This window comes from Malaclemys terrapin, chromosome 1, assembly GCF_027887155.1.
Source record: "Malaclemys terrapin pileata isolate rMalTer1 chromosome 1, rMalTer1.hap1, whole genome shotgun sequence".
NCBI lineage: Eukaryota > Metazoa > Chordata > Testudines > Emydidae > Malaclemys > Malaclemys terrapin.
The window spans coordinates 230,792,766-230,808,710 of NC_071505.1; the positions used below are offsets into that span (position 1 = coordinate 230,792,766).

Consider the following 15,945-nt stretch of genomic DNA (forward strand, 5'->3'; position numbering starts at 1 on the left):
CAATCAGAGACTGAGCATCATGGAACTGGCCAGGACACCCCCTCTTCAGAAGAGACTTTTGTCTGGGATTTTGTCGGTAATGGGAGGCAGAAAGATGGTCTGACAGTGCCTTTATTAAAAGATCTGGATTCAATTCCTGACTCTACCACAGATTTCCCGTATGATCTTGGGGAAAACATGCTTCAATGCCTCAGCTATACAATGTGATGGCAATCTTTTCCTTCTCCCTCCCTTTCTCTGCCTGGTCTATGGATTGTCTTACGAAGAGCGCACAATCCCTTCTCCAATGTTTTTATACGGTAGTTTACACACTGTACAATGTACCCTAGGTGCTGCTGAAATAGAAATCTATCATAGATACTGGTCAGCATACCCACATCTCATGGGTCTTCGTGCTTTTCAGCTTGTCTTTTCTTCCACTACCTCGCTACCTGATCCCTGGCAAGGAATTGGGCAATATTTTGATCAGCATATTTTGCATTTGTTAAAAAGTTATCCCTCTCTAGCCTGCAACATCACAAGGCAGGAAACTGTTACTCTAGACTGTATACTCTATAGCTAATAGAGAATGCAGATTTTCTAATTGAGACTGTGGACAAACATTGGCTGGGCTGGCACAAAGTCAGCTTTATAGCCTCTGTCTCCTGACATCACTCTCTTGTTCAGGAGGGCCCCCTTTTAAAAAAAAGGAAGTTGTTCATTAAAACAGGACTCTTCATCCAGTTAAGAGAATGACTAATTATCAGCCAATTACAATTTATGGTTTGGTAGTGAACTTAACAGAGAAACAAATGCTATACTGCAAGATAACTAAGGTTAGTTTTTGCTACATAAGAATAAAGAAAGTTTAAGTGTTACAGCAGCTTCCATTCTGCCCTCGTGTGTATGTGTTAAAATGGCATCTTACAGTAGTTGATCACTTAACACTTGAAAGTGTAGGATATTCTTACATGAGAGGTCACATCAAAAGCCTGGCATTCAACTCCATACTATATCCAGTGTCAGCCTGATAGCCTTGGAGCATTTGCCAAGCTGTTAGTAATTCTAAGTTCTATATAGTCAGATTTAGGAGTATTACATGTCCTATTTTTCCAAAAAGAATAACCTCCCTCTATGCAATTTTAGAAGGTTACATAGACAATGCAGGAAAAATGGTATAGACACGAGTGAGCCGAGATCCAGAAATGCCTCTTGCCAGAATATCCTTCCTCACTCTGGAAATCTTAGAAGAGATTTATCCAAAAATAGATGTTAAAACTGAAGACTTCAGTAAGGAATTTATAATCTTTTCAAGAAAAATGTTCTTTTTTACATGGTAGATAGCTAGAGAGAAAATTAGTCTGATGGAGTGCTACATGCAGCCACTGAGGCGTGTTCTTTCTAAAGTTTTGTTCCCTTTTCTTTGTAAACTCAAGTTGGCCAGTCTCCTTAAATTGTGCTGGCAGGCCTTAAGACAGACAGCCCCGTAACAAGGAGATGAGCTTGGCTTTCAGACTACTGCAAACTCTTGGGGCATAGACTGTTTTCTATGTCTGTACAGTGCCTAGAATAATGGGGCCCAAACCCAGCTGAACTCTAGACATTTCCTAATACTATTAAACTTGTATGATGTGGTAAACACTTTCATCAGTAAAGAACGAACAATTATGATTACAGAGACCAAATTTCAGGACTCTCCCCCCAAATGCACACCACTCCAGACTACACCACAACTGGAAGCTAAGAAGAGAAAAGCAGGGGAATACCGGTGACCATTCCAGAGACTTTCAAGGAAGGGGTGGTACAGTGCCAGGGGGACTCCATGAACTACACTCTGTGGTGCTGTTTCAAAGCACAACAGTTGTTTTGGGCAGGAATGGTACAAATGTTATTGTGATTTGAACTTAAATGGACTAGAGAGCAGTGGCAGGTCTCACAGAATGCATTCAGAGAACCTGAAGTTAAAAAACAAACAAACAAACAAAAAACCACCAACCACACACACCACCCCACACATTTGCTCATATTTATTGCAAGCGTTTAATAGAAGACTTCAAGGGAATAATTTGGATAGTGTTGGGATAAACTGTTACAATGGAGTGTGGAAACAAAAGGATAAGATCTCTCCAAGAAAGGAGAAGATGAAAGTTTAAGTTATGACTTCCACTGTTCAGCATGAATATATGCTTTTTTTTTTAAATATATAAAGACTTCAAAATAATGCAGCTTCAGATATCTTTAGGAAGTCATGTAGACATACCATATTTCAATACAATTAGTTTTTCTTAAAATCTTGTGTAAAAACTAGAAAAAGTGCGTCATTCGATAAAGCTTAGTCTAATTTGTAGTTCAATCTCAAGTGACAGTGACTTAGTGGAAACAAGTGTTCCTGAATCACTTAGTCATAATCATATGTGTTAAGAGTGAATGAACAGTCAGCTTGTGACTTCCTGAATTGAGTGCTCAATTGTGCTTAACATTTCACATGCCAGCGAGAGAGTGCGCATTGTTAAATGCAAAAGAAGCATTGTTGCAACACAAATTAACTGCCTTGATTTTATTGTGTCACAACATGAAGTTTGTCAATTTCCTTTATAGGAAAATTGCAAAGCAAAAAATGAAGACCAAGTTAACTGAAACTACGGTGGAAGAGGCAAGTTGCACAGAAGTGCTTTTAAACTCCCCAAAAACGTTAATTTTCCCCTCACAAAATTCCCTTGGTGCTTTCTGATTCATTGAAGACAGTCTGGAGTGCAACAGCACTAGTAATGTCAAATGTATGCATGCTGAGAACTAAGGCCCCCATCTACTGCGCAGAAACTTGCCAGTGTAAAGCAGCTTTCTGCGCTGTACCTCCAGAGGTGTACACACTGCCACACCACTTAGTGCGCAGAAACTGCGCCATTGTAGCACTCTAAAAAAAATTAAAATAAAAATCCACCCCGAGGAGAGGCATAGAGCTTTCTGCGCCAGGGCTACAGCACTGCAGTGCCAGTGCAGACATCGTGGTGATTACAGTGCTGCAATTGGCCTCCGGGAAGTGTCCCACAATGCCTGTTCTCACCTCTCACCATCAGTTTGAACTCTACTGCCTTGCCCTCAGGTGACTAACCTACAAAGAGCTGGACGCGATACTCGGTGGCAACCCCACCTCTACTAGGAAAGCCCCTGTGTACTTTGTTGGCTCGTGTGCCAGTTGAGAGTGGACTAAGCCAGGAGAAGGAAATCTTGGATGAAGAGGGTGAGGGGGACTCACAGGCAGAGGATGACTCGGAGGCCAGAGATGCATGCAGTCAGGAGCTCTTTTCTACCCCGGAGGAGCCTAGCCAGTCACAGCAATCGGATCTTGGCAAAGTGTAAACAGGAGAGGAGGCCCCTGGTAAGTGGATCTGATTTTGGGAAATTGCTGAAGCGAGTTGTTGGGGGCAGGAGGGTTGGAGAAAGCAGGCTTGTCTCCCACCACATGCCTAGTCTGAGCGACAGAACAGGCTATTGATACACTCCCTCACTTCAAGGGAATCTCCCTCAGAGATCTCCAGGAAACGCTCGTGGAGATACTGGGCAATCCACTGCCACAGGTTCCTCGGCAGAGCTGCTTTGTTTCTTGCCCCATTAATGTAACCTTCCCGTGCTACTTTGCGATCACTGGGGGGTTGGGGGTGGCATTGCTGCACACAGGGGCCAGGGCAGAAGCTGCAGGCTTGGAGAAGACCCTCACTTGATTCCCTGCTCACCCTCAGCAGTGAGAGATCTTCCATAATGATCACATCCTGTGCAAAGTGGGGACAGGAATGATTATCAGGCCCCACCAACAGTGCTGGCTCTACTCAAGAGCCACATGCCCAGTGTACAGCAGGGTCCAGGAAAAGTGATTTACCCTGCCCCTGGGGCTACTCCCCATTTTGGGGGTCTTGTGGCTCGTGTGTGCTTGCCTGGGGTCAGACAGCTAGTGACTGGTGTGAGTACTGGCTGCATTTTAAAGCACTGAATCAGTGTTGTCTGTGTTGCAAACAATACTGCTTCTGTAAAATGTTGCATTTAAACTTCACAGAGATAACAAAGAGGGAGCTGGGCTCCCCAGGTTATCAGCGGCAGAAAGGCTGTGCAGAATTAGAAAGTGGCCAAGAAGAACTAAGGAAGACTTTCTCCATGAGGTTATGATGCACTCTGCTGCCAAGAAACAAACTGAAGGAGTGGTGGGACAGCGAGAAGAGGGACGGAAAGGAGAATGCAGCACACCAGAAAGAAGGCACAGAGTGGCTCTTCAACATTATGGAGCACAAAGTGGACATGCTCCAGGCGATACTAGCTTTTCAAACCGAGCAGCTCCGTGCGCGCCCTCCCCTGCAGCTGCTGTCGCAAAACTCTTTTTCATGTTTCCCCCCCCACACACTGCCAACATACCGTTATCAACCTCCTGGCTCCACTCTCTATCTGCAGCATTCCACTCCTCACAATCCAGCCATGTGGACTCCCACTACCCACTGCACTCAATACCCATCCCTCTGCAGTTTGGCCCTACTGAAGTATAGCACTAGGTGCATTGTGCTCCCAAAGAAGAAGGTTGGGTATGATCCTTGGACATACACAAATCCGTAGCTGTCCCAGGACCCCTCCTCCTCTGGAGACCTTCCCTTCCCCCACCCCACTGATGTATTTTTGTCATTTGACTCTCTCCTCCAGTGGTTGTTTTTTAATAAAAGAGTTGTGTTGGTTTGAAAGCAATCTTTATTCTATTAAGTGAAAGCAAAAAGAGCACTGCAAAGCAACATACAATTATGTAAAGGCCCCTTCTTGCATCATGCGCACCAATCAACTCCTAGCATTACAAGCACTGCAATCCCAAGCATAGCAACAAATATTAGTGGCTTTCAGCTTCAAATTGTTGCCTCAAGGCATCCCTGATTCATATGGCCCCGTGCTGTGCCCCTCTAATAGCCTTGGTCTCTGGATGTTCAAACTCAGCTTCCATGAGCTGAGCCTCTGCAGTCCAGCCCTGAGCGAAGCTTTCACCTTTCCCTTCACAAATATTATGGCGCATACAACACACAGCTATAAGCATAGGAATACGGTCATCGGCCAGGTCCAGCTTCCCATACAGGCATTGCCAGCGGGCTTTTAAACAGCCAAATGTATACTCATTCTGCACTTGCTCAGCCTGTTGTTGAACCACTCCTTGCTGCTGTCAAGTTGTCCCATGTATGGCTTCATAAACTACAGCATTAAGGGGTAGGCGGGGTATCCTAGGATCACAATGGGCATTTTGACTTCCCCTATGGTGATCTTCTGGTCCAGGAAGAAAGTCCTTGCTTGTAGCTTTTTGAACAGGCCAGTGTTCCAAAAGATATGTGCGTCACGAACCTTTCCAGACCAGCCTGCGTTAATGTCTGTGAAACGCCCATGGTGATCCACAAGCGCCTGGAGAATCATTGAGAAATACCCCTTGCGATTAATGTACTCTGTGGCTAGGTGGTCTGGTGCCAGAATTGAATATGCGTGCCATCTATCGCCCCTCCGCAGTTAGGGAAGTCCATTTGTGCAAAGCCATCCACAATGTCACGGTCTTTCGGAGCAGGATGCAGTTAATGGCTCTGCACACTTCCAGCAACGACGACGACTCCAACAGTTGACTTTCCCACTCCGAACTGGTTAGCAGTCTGGAGTAGCCAGCTTCCACAGTGCAATCACCATGCGCTTCTCCAGCGACAGGGCAGCTCTCATTCTCGTGGCTTTCCTCATCTGAAAGTTCTGCAGCCACTGCTAATCATCACAGACATGCATCCCGATGGGATTCCATCACTCAATGCTTGTTTCCTGAGCCCAAAAGCCCACAGTTCCACTGTGATCAGCACCCCCGTGAAAGACACAAGCAATCTCGTGTCGTAGCTACTATGCGTGGCAAGATCAATGTCACACTCCTCTTACCTTTGTAGTTTAAGGAATAACTCCACTGCCACTCGTGACGTGTTGGTCAGAGTGAGCAGCATACTGGTCAGGAGTTCAGGATCCATTCCTGCAGCCTGAAAGAGGCAGGGCATGCAGTACACAAACTGTTGAAAGATGTCGCCAAATGCAGACAGAAGCACAGGGATTGCTGGAATGCAAAGCAATGCATCACAGGGCATTGGGACTGGACCCAGGATGTCCCGCGACCCCCTCCAACCCCACAAGTCTTAGTGGCAAAAGAGAAAGAGGTGCTCTGTGGGATAGCTGCTCAGAGTGCACCGCTCTGAATAGCGCTGCAAGTGTGAACACACTATTGTGCAGGCAGCTATCAGTGTGAACACACAACAGCTGTTTTCCTTCTGCGCTTTCTGACCAGCGCTGTAACTTTACCACTGTAGACATGCCCTAAATCTTGTATGTATTTTGTGGGAAGGAAGGGGGCAGGGTGTTAAAATATTGTTACAGAGACACTGTCCACTTGAGGTTTATTTCAATTGACTTCCAAAATTCAGTTTCTGCTATAGTACATTTAAAAAAAAATTCTAATTTTTAAAAATTAGGAAGAGTTAACAGCACCCCTGTTGTTCATAGGGTCTTTTCAGTAAAAGAATCTGACAGCCAGGAAATACAGGGGAAACACTGAGTTTCTGTACAGGAAATACTGTCAAATGCAAGAGGCTAATGAAAGCAAAATCTTTTCCCCTGTTAAAAATGACTACAACAGAAAAGTTAGGTGTTACTTGGTGTAATTGCATGAAGTCAGTCATTTTAGAATAAAGTTTAGGTCAAAGTTCCTTTAAGAACTTCTGCGCTGAATGCAGCTACTGTTGAGATAGTCAGTACAGAAGTTCCTACCTAATTCAGGGTATGTCTACACTACGGGATTAATCCGAATTTAGATAATTCGGATTTGAGAAACAGGTTGTATAAAGTCGAAATGAGTGCGGCCACACTAGCACAGTAATTCGGTGGTGTGCGTCCAAGTACCGGGGCTAGCGTCGATTTCTGCACCGTTGCACTGTGGGTAGCAATTCCATAGCTATCCCATAGTTCCCGCAGTCTCCCGCGCCCATTGGGATTGTGGGTTAAGATCCCAGTGCCTGATGGGACAAAAAACATCGTCGCAGGTGGTTCTGGGTACAGCCTCACTTCCTCCCTCCCTCCCTCCCTGCATGAAAGCAACGGACGGCAGACAACCATTTTCGCGCCTTTTTTCCTGGGTGGGTGAACACTGCAGACTCCATACCACGGCAAGCATGGAGCCCGCTGAGGTCAAGACAGCACTCATGAATATTGCAAACACCTCGCGCGTTCTCGTGGAGTTTATGCTCAGCCAGGACCAGAAAAACGAGGCGAGGAGGCAGCGGCGGCGGCAGCGCAGCGACAAGCATGATGAGGACATGGACACGGACACGGACACAGAATTCAGTGAAACCACAGGCCCCGGTGCTTTGGAGATCATGTTGTTAATGGGGCAGATTCTATCCATGGAACGCCGATTCTGGGCAAGGGAAACAAGCACAGACTGGTGGGACCGCATAGTGTTGCAGGTCTGGGACGATTCCCAGTGGCTGCGGAACTTTCGCATGCGTAAGGGCACTTTCATGGAACTTTGTGACTTGCTGTCTCCTGCCCTGAAACGCCAGAATACCAAGCTGAGAGCAGCCCTCACAGTTGAGAAGCGCGTGGCGATAGCCCTGTGGAAGCTTGCAACGCCAGACAGCTACCGGTCAGTCGGGAATCAATTTGGAGTGGGCAAATCTACGGTGGGGGCTGCTGTGATGCAAGTAGCCAAAGCAATCACTCAGGTGCTGCTACGAAAGTTAGTGACTCTGGGAAATGTGCAGGCTATAGTGGATGGTTTTGCTGCAATGGGATTCCCTAACTGTGGTGGGGCAATAGACGGAACCCATATCCCTATCTTGGCACCGGAGCACCAAGCCACCGAGTACATAAACCGCAAGGGGTACTTTTCAATGGTGCTGCAAGCACTTGTGGATCACAAGGGACGTTTCACCAACATCAACGCGGGCTGGGCGGGAAGGGTTCATGACGCTCGCGTCTTCAGGAACACTACTCTGTTTAAAGGGCTGCAGCAAGGGACTTACTTTCCGGACCAGAAAATAACCGTTGGGGATGTTGAAATGCCCATAGTTATTCTTGGGGACCCAGCCTACCCCTTAATGCCATGGCTTATGAAGCCATACACAGGCAGCCTGGACAGGAGTCAGGAGCTGTTTAACTACAGGCTAAGCAAGTGCAGAATGGTGGTAGAATGTGCATTTGGCCGTTTAAAAGGTCGCTGGCGTTCATTATTGACTCGCTCTGACCTCAGCCAAAGAAATCTCCCCATTGTTATTTCTGCTTGCTGTGTGCTCCACAATCTCTGTGAAAGTAAGGGGGAGACCTTTATGGCGGGGTGGGAGGCTGAGGCAAATCGCCTGGCTGCTGATTACGCGCAGCCAGACACCAGGGCGATTAGAAGATCACACCATGAAGCGCTGTGCATCAGAGAAGCTTTGAAAACCAGTTTCATGGCTGGCCAGGCTACCGTGTGAAATATCTGTTTGTTTCTCCTTCATGAAAACCCTCCCCCTTTACTGACTGATTTTCTGTAAGGAACCCACCCTGCCCCTTCCCCCATCTTTCTTTCAAACCAAATAAAGTCACTATCATTTAAAAACCATTTATTCTTTATTAATAGATTAGAAAAAGAGGGAGGGAACCCGGGTGGTATTTGGGAGGAGGATTGCTGGGAAGGAAAAAGCCACAAAGAAAAGGTTAAAAAAATGACAGCCTTTTGCTTGGGCTGTCTACTGGGGTGGAATGGGAAGGTGTACGGAGCCTCCCCCCCCCGTGTTCTTACACGTCTGGGTGAGGAGGATACGGAACATGGGGAGGGGGGAGGGTGGAACAGGGGCTGAAGCGGCAGTCTGTTTTCCAGCAGCCGTTCCTGAACCTCCACCAGACGCCGGAGCAGCCCCAGCGTTGCATCCTTCATCCTCTGGTCTTCCTGCCGCCATCTCTCATCTCGATCGTCTCTCCTCTCCTCACGTTGGTCCCTCCTCTCCTCACGTTGGTCCCTCCTCTCCTCACGTTCACTGACTTCTTTCCTATACTTTGAAACTGTTTCCTTCCACTCATTCAGATGAGCTCTGTCACTCCTGCTGGATTGCATAATTTCAGAAAACATGTCCTCCCGCGTCTTCTTCTTACGACGCCTTATCTGTGATAACCTTCGGGATGGAGGAGGGAGGCTTGAGGAATTTGCAGCTGCTGTCGGGAGGGGAAAAAAGAGAGAATTGTTTTAAAAGCTACATTTTGCAGAACAATGCTTATACTCTTTCACGGTGACCAACACTGTTCACATTACATAGCACATGTGATTTCTGTGCAAGGTCGCATTTTGCCTCTTAATGCTGAGTGCCTGTGGCTTTGCTGCTAGAGATCACAGGTCTGGGCAACAGAATTCGGCTTGCATGCGGCCATGGTAAGCCATTGTTTTACAGCTTCTGCACCCTCCTTTCCCACATACCAAGCATAGCCTGTAGAGTGCTGCAGAAGCCTGGCCAATCTCAGCCAGTTGGGGGGGGGCAGTGGGGGGGGCTTGTCTGGGCCCCTTCAGGCAAGTAGAGTGCTGCGGTTTTTCTGTTAACATTCAGCAGCACCAGAAAACAAACTAACCCCCCCCCCCCCCCCCCCGCCATGAATTCTCTGGGATGATCACGGTACCCCTCCCCCCACCGCGTGGCTGGTATCAGGGAAGATCCCTGCAGGCACCAAACTACCCCCCCCCCCCGCCGCCGACCCCCCCCCTCGCCATGAATTCTCTGGGATGATCACGGTACCCTCCCCGCACCGCGTGGCTGGTAACAGGGAAGATCCCTGCTAGCCAAACGCGAAAAACTCAGGGCCAATTTCCCATCTGCGCTTGGCTAACTGCAGGGAAGGATTTATTTTCCGCCACAGGCAAACAGCCCAGTAGGAACGGCCACCTCTGTCCCCTTAATTAAGTTCCCGTATTTCAACCAGGTTACCAGGAGTGATATCACTCTCCTGAGGATTACACAACAAGATAAAGAACGGATGTTGCTTGAATGCCAGCAAACACCAGGACCATACGCTGCCAGGCTTTGTCAGGCAATGATACCAGATTACTTGCTGCAAGCATGGCGTGGTCAAGTGTCCTACCATGGAGGAGGGAATAAGGATGCACTGCCCAGAAACCTTCTGGCAAGGCTTTCGGAGTACCTCCAGGAGAGCTTCATGGAGATGTCCCTGGAGGATTTCCGCTCCATCCCCAGACACGTTAACAGACTTTTCCAGTAGCTACAGACTTTTCCAGTAGCTGAACAGACCGCGAATGCAAAGTCAGGCAAAGTAATCATTAAAAACCGTTTGCTTTTAAAACAAGTTTTATATTTTAAAAGGTAAACTCACCTGAGGTCCCTTCCATGGGGTCAGAGTCTTGGGTACTGGCTTGGGAGGCTTGGGAGGGTACTTCAGTCAGGGTGATAAAAAGATCCTGGCTGTTGGGGAGAATGGAGTGCTGTGTGCTCTCTGCAAGCTCATCCTCCTCCTCCTCCTCCTCTACCCCATCGGCAGAATCCTCAGGCATCGAGACTATCCCCGACCCAGAATCCACGAACAAAGGTGGGGTAGTGGTGGCAGCCCCCCCTAGAATTGCATGCAGCTCGGCGTAGTAGCGGCATGTCCGCGGCTCTGACCCGGAGCGACCGTTTGCCTCCTTTGTTTTTTGATAGGCTTGTCTGAGCTCCTTGACCTTCACGCGGCACTGCTCAGAGTCCCTATTGTGGCCTCTCTCCATCATGCCCTTGGAAATTTTCGAAGTTCTGCAAGCACTGAATCCTCTCCCCATACAGCGATCAGATCCAGTACCTCCCTCACGGTCCATGCTGGTGCTCTTTTTCGATTATCAGCCTGCATGGTTACCTGTGCTGATGAGGTATCTGTGGTCACCTGTGCTCTCCACGCTGGGCAAACAGGAAATGAAGTTCAAATGTTCGCGGGGCTTTTCCTGTCTACCTGGCCAGTGCATCCGAGTTCGGATTGCTGTCCAGAGCGGTCACAATGATGCACTGTGGGATAGCTCCCGGAGGCCAATACCATCGAATTGCGGCCACACTAACCCTAATTCGAATTGCTAAAATCGATTTTGGCGCTACTCCGCTCGTTGGGGTGGAGTACAGAAATCGATTTAAAGGGCCCTTTACATCGAATTAAATGGCGTCGTTGTGTGGACGGTTACAGGGTTAATTCGAATTAAAGCTGATAAATCCGAATTAAAGTCGTAGTGTAGACCAGGCCTCAGTTTCTTTGCAGCTCTCTATTCACACAGTAGGGCAAACAGGATTTAACTTAGGGTATGTCTACACTACGAGAGTAGTTCGATTTTACTTAAATCGAATATGTGGAATCGATATTACAAAGTCAAATGTGTGTATCCACACTAAGGACAGTAATTCGACTGTGTGAGTCCACACTAACGGGGCAAGCGTCAACATTGGAAGCGGTGCACTGTGGGCAGCTATCCCACAGTTCCCGCAGTCCCCGCTGCCCATTAGAATTCTGAGTTGAGCCCCCAATGCCTGCTGGGGAAAAAAAAAAAAAAGTGTCGAGGGTGGTTTTGGGTAACTGTTGTCATCCAACCATCACTCCTGCCCTCCCTCCCTGAAAGCGCCGGCGGGCAATCAGTTCACGCACTTTTCTGGTGAGTGACAGCGCGGACGCTACAGCACTGTGAGCATGGAGCCCGCTGCAACCATCGCTGCAGTTATGGCCGTTGTCAACACCTCGCACCTTATCATCCACCTTTTCCAGAGGCAGATGCTGAGAAATCGGGCGAGGATGCTACGGCAGCGTGGTGAGGACATGAAGTCTGAGAGTGACACAAACCTGTCAAAGCACGGGACCCCGCGCCATGGGCATCATGGTGGCAATGGGTCATGTTGATGCTGTGGAACGGCGATTCTGGGCACGGGAAACAAGCACAGACTGGTGGGACCGCATAAGTGCTGCAGGTCTGGGATGAATCACAGTGGCTGCGAAACTTTCGCATGCGGAAGGGAACTTTCCTGGAACTTTGTGAGTTGCTGTCCCCTGCCCTGAAGTGCAAGGACACCCGGATGCGAGCAGCCCTCACTGTCCAGAAGCGAGTGGCCATAGCCCTCTGGAAGCTTGCAACGCCAGACAGCTACCGGTCAGTCGTGAACCACTTTGGCGTGGGCAAATCTACTGTGGGGGTTGTTGTGATGCAAGTAGCCAACGCAATTGTTGAGGTACTGCTGTCAAAGGTAGTGACCTTGGGAAACGTGAAGGTCATCATAGATGGCTTCACTGCGATGGGATTCCCAAACTGCGGTGGGGCTATAGATGGAACTCACATCCCTAGCCTGGGACCGGACCACCAGGCCAGCCAGTACATTAACCGAAAGGGCTACTTTTCAATGGTGCTGCAAGCACTGGTGGACCATAGGGGACGTTTTACAAACATCAATGTCAGATGGCCGGGCAAGGTTCATGATGCTCGTGTTTTCAGGAACTCTGGTCTGTTTAGACAGCTGCAGGAAGGTATTTACTTCCCGGACCACAAAATAACTGTTGGGGATGTGGAGATGCCTATAGTCATCCTCGGGGACCCAGCCTACCCACTAATGCCCTGGCTCATGAAGCCCTATACAGGCGCCCTGGACAGTGAAAAAACTCTTCAACTACCGGCTGAGCAAGTGCAGAATGGTGGTGGAATGTGCTTTTGGACGTCTCAAGGGGAGATGGAGAAGCTTACTGACTCGCTGTGATCTCAGCGAAACCAATATCCCCATTGTTATTGCAGCTTGCTGTGTGCTCCACAATCTCTGTGAGAGCAAGGGGGAGACCTTTATGGCGGGGTGGGAGGTTGAGGCCAATAGCCTGGCTGCTGATTACACCCAGCCAGACAGCCGTGCGATTAGAAGAGCCCAGTGGGACGCGCTGTGCATCCGGGAGGCTTTGAAAGCTAGGTTCTTGAGTGAGCAGGGTAACCTGTGACTATTAAGTTTGTTTACAGAGAAGCTGAACCTTCCCCCGTTTCTTTACCCAGTGAATGTTCACTATCCTCTCCGGTTTCATACCCCGTTCCCCCCCCCTTCCAACACACGTTTAAAAATAAAATCACTGGAAATTTGTTAATGAACACCATTTTCTTTATTACTGTTTTCACGGTAAAGTGTTGAAACTGGGACACAGACTGTGGTGGGGAGCGGGTGTAGTGTAGTGATGCAAAGGATGCTTCTAAACTTGAGGAATGACAGGCTCCTGCTTCTAGAGTGGTCCGCACTGGTGGACTGGTTGTTTCAACGGAGCCTGCCACCCCTCCTGTTTGGGACTCTGTGGGGGGGGCTATGACTTTGTGGCAAGGGGAGAACGGTTACAGATCCCCTGCTGGGTGGCTCTGTGATCCAGGATAAGGACTGCTGCATAACATCTCTAACCGCCCTCCCCCGCCACAAAGTCACATAGGGCCCCCCCCCCCCCCCCACACACACACACACAGAAAATGAAAACCACCTCCCAGACTGACCAGGGTGCCTAGTGACTGCAATGTGTGTGTGACCTGCTGCTGAACCTGCCCGTGTCTGTACCCTGGTAAAGGTGACTGTCCTGTCCAATTACCAACCCCCTTCCCCCCACCAAACAGACTCTCCTCTAAAAAACATGACGGAAACAGTAATTAACAGAAACATTTTTTAGCAACTACACAGTTAGGGGATGAAACTGGGATGGGGGCTTGGGTGAGGCGGGAAGGAAAGGACTTATCAAGTTTTGGGGAATGACAGCCTTCTGCTACTTGAGCAGTCTGCAGGGGTGGAGTGACAGTTTTCACGGAGTCTGCCGCCCCTCCTTCTTGGTACTTTCGGTGAGGGGGGTATGGGACTTTGTGGCGGGTGACAGTGGTTACAGATAGACTGCAGCGGAGCTCTGTCCTCCTGCCTCCGGTCCTGAAGAACATCCACAAGGCGCCGGAGCGTGTCCATTTGCTCCCTCATTAGTCCAAGCAGCGTTTGAGTCGCCTGCTGGTCTTCCTGCCGCCACCTCTCCTCCCATTCGCTGTGTGCTCGCTGGTATTGCGACATGTTCTCCCTCCACTGAGTCTGCTGGGTTGCCTCGGCTCAGGAGCAGACCATAAGTTCTGAGAACATGCCGTCCCGTGTCCTTTTCTTTCTACGCCCAATCTGCGCCAGCCTCTGGGAGTGTGATGCCAGGGTAGGTCGGGAGACAGTCACAGCTGTGGGATGGGAAAAGGAGTGAATTCCTCAAAGATAAATTTTTTTTGTGAACAAAGAACATAGTCTTTCTCTGTGAACAAGACCATGCACAGCACCTATCACATGCGCACTCAGGACAAGGTCGAATTTTTGGCCTTCGCATTCAGTGCCTGGGGTCTTGCAGTGCAGATCAGACAAGCCGGGCAGGACAGCGGAATTTGGGTAGCAGGCTGACATGGTAAGCCATAGACTTGTGGCTGCTTAAAACTTTAATAAGAGCACTGCCCTCCTTTCACGTTCAAAGCAATGCTCCTAGCGTTGGCCAGTTCCTGCTGCCAGCAATCTGGCAAGCATGAACTCTGCCCCTGTCCCACCCCGTTGCGGCTGTCCCCAGGAAAGATCCCTGTATGCAGGGCCGGCTCTAGGATTTTTCCTGCCCAAAGCAAAAAGAATTTTGCCCCCCCCCCCGGTTCTTTAATTACCCCACCCCCGGCCCCGCCTCAACTCCGCCCCTTCCCCAAATCCCCAGCCCTGCCTCCTCCCCCCAGGCTCTCAAGTCTAGGAGGGGGAGAAGCGGCGCCGCGGTGCGGCCACTCGGAGTCTCCCCCTCCCTCCCAGGTTTGAGAACCTGGGAGGCAGGGGGAGACCCTGAGCCGCCGCGGCGCGCGAAACAGCTGATTTGCGCGCCGCTGCTCCCTGGGAGGGAGGGCGAGTAGCGGCGCGCAAATCAGCTGTTTCGTGCGCCGTGGCAGCAGCAGCGGAGGTGAGCTAGGGCGGCCGGGGCACATTTTTAGGGGTGGCATTCTGGTGTCGGCCATGCCGCCCCTAAAAATGTGCCGCCCCAAGCACCAGCTTGTTTTGCTGGTGCCTAGAGCTGGCCCTGCCTGTATGCTGCCCCTCTCCCGCCTCCACCGCATGGCTGTAAACCGCCGGTTACAGTTCTGTAAAGGAACAGGCAAGCAGTTCCAATACTAACATTCCCCTAATTCAAAGCAGGTCACCATGAGCGACATCACTCTGATGAGGATTTCAGAGACCGACAAAGAACACATGCTTCGTGAAAGCCTGCAAAGACCAGGGCCATATGCCGCCATGCTCTGCAAGGCAATGATCCCGGAGTACTTGCTGCTAGCCTGGCGCGGAAACGTTTCCTACTACGAAGGATACAACAAGGCCACTCTCCCAAGGAACCTCATGCAAAGGTTTTCCAACTACCTCCAGGAGAGCTTCATGGAGATGTCCCATGAGGATTTCAGCTCTATCTGCGGACATATAGACCGAATTTTACTGTAGCTGCACTGGCTTGGACTAAATAGTAGAGCACCTAGGGCAAACCAATCATGATAAACCCACTGTTAATATTAATGTTCTGTTCAAAATAAATGTTTACATGTTTAAAACACTTACCAACTGATCCTTCCCCTGATTCTGGGTCCGGGTTAATGACTGGGGACGGTTGGTAGGGGATCTCTGTGAGGGTGATGAAGAGATCCTGGCTGTCTGGGAAATCAGCGTTGTAAGCGCTGTCAACTGCCTCGTCCTCCTCATCTCCTTCCTCATCTTCCCCGTCCGCTAACATCTCCGAGGAAGTGGCCGTCGACAATATCCCATCCTCAGAGTCCACGGTCAGTGATTGGGTAGTGGTGGCGGCCGCACCTAGGATGGAATGCAGTGCCTCGTAGAAACGGCATGTCTGGGGCTGGGATCCAGAGCGTCCGTTTGCCTCTTTGGTCTTTTGGTACCCTTGTCTCAGCTC

The 15,945-nt window shown here is 49.4% G+C and overlaps 1 protein-coding gene across 1 annotated transcript in view; it reads right to left on the reverse strand.

Moving 5' to 3' along the window:
* The window catches only part of RP2 (RP2 activator of ARL3 GTPase), a 43,635-nt gene that overhangs the window by 10,932 nt on the left and 16,758 nt on the right, over positions 1 to 15,945 (reverse strand). The window lies entirely within an intron of this gene.